At 46.7% G+C, this 1,417-nt stretch overlaps 1 protein-coding gene across 2 annotated transcripts in view; it reads left to right on the top strand.

The window, feature by feature from the left end:
* The window catches only part of ADAT1 (adenosine deaminase, tRNA specific 1), a 26,110-nt gene that overhangs the window by 23,200 nt on the left and 1,493 nt on the right, over positions 1-1,417 (top strand). The gene's annotated exons all lie outside the window — the stretch shown is intronic.

The following is a 1,417-nucleotide window of genomic DNA, read 5'->3' on the forward strand; positions in this document are numbered from 1 at the left end:
GTGGATCTCTGCATCCCCCGTGGATCCCCATGGGCTGCAGGGGCACAGCTGCTTCACCGTGGTCTTCACCACGGCCTGCAGAGGCATCTTGGCTCTGGGCCTGGAGCACCTCCTCCTCCTCCTTCTTCACTGACCTTGGTCTCGCCATGTTGTTTCCCTCGCATGTTCTCACCTCCTCCTCTTCTCTGGCTAGAAAAAAAGAACCTGTGCCCCACTGTGTTTTGATTTTCTTCTTAAATATGTTCTCACAGAGGCATTACCATCCTCTTTAATTGGCCCAGCCTTGGCCAGCGGCATGTCCATCTTCAGAGCCATCAGGGATTGGCTTTGCCAGACATGGCAGAAGCTTCCAGCAGCTTCTCACAGAAGCCACCTCTGTGGTTCCCCCACTACCAAAAACCACACCGTGCAAAAGCTACACCAGTAGTTTGTACTGTGTTTGAGATACATGAGTACCTGGGACAGGAAGTGCTTTCCTATGGTAAGGTTTTGGGACAGGTTGTGGTGGGTTGGCTTGGACCCTTCTTGGACCTGGTTGTTTCCCAAATGTGGCTTGGGCAGATAGTTGCTGGTCTTTTGCTTGTTGAGTGATGCTCCTAAACTATGATCCACTACTGATAATGGGGTTCCATGACCATTCCACTGGCCAGGTGGGGGAGAGTTCTAGAAGGGCTCTTACATGGGACTTTTGAGAGCAGCTCAGAGGTTAGTTTCAGAGAGTATGATTAATGTGAAAGAGGTGGAGAAAGCAAAATGGATTGGCTGTGACAAGAGTGCAGGGCAGGTTTTTTAAGAGAGTATATATCTCCATATTCAGCAATGGCATAGACAGGTTCCTCACTCTTGCACATTCCTGAACACAGGGTTTGAAGGATAGAAAATACAGCTTGCTTTGCATGTCACAGTGTTTTAGAAACAAATTTATAGCAGAATGCTGAGTGCCTCCAACACAGCTTCTGATGGTCTGCTGTTACGGCGGAGCTGTGGGGGTTTTTTGGGGGTGATGGGTGATCATAATTGCCTTTGAGCATGAAAGTGTGTTTTAGAAGTTAGTGCAGTGGTTCTCAGACCTCTCAGATTAGGGTTCCTGTAGTAGTTTGGCTCTTCCTCTTTCTTGGTGAAGGTCATGTTGCCTATGATCTTCCCCTCATATTGGGTTTAATGTATAAACACTGCATACCACATGTGGCTGACATGTTTTGGCAAAGGGAAATGAGAGAGGTTGGAAACAGAATGCAAGGAAAGGAAAAAAATCTTGATGAAATTGTCTTAGAGGCACTTGTGTTCAGATACTCTAGACTTGAACTTCCCTATTTTGAAAATCATTGGTATAATGTGCTCATAGAGTGACCAATTGTTCTGCTGAGATTGTGGGGAGTAGTTGCTACTTGAGGAAGGGGAATAACACCAAAACTGT

This window comes from Corvus brachyrhynchos, unplaced genomic scaffold (assembly GCF_000691975.1).
Source record: "Corvus brachyrhynchos isolate BGI_N302 unplaced genomic scaffold, ASM69197v1 scaffold365, whole genome shotgun sequence".
Classification (NCBI taxonomy): Eukaryota; Metazoa; Chordata; class Aves; order Passeriformes; family Corvidae; genus Corvus; species Corvus brachyrhynchos.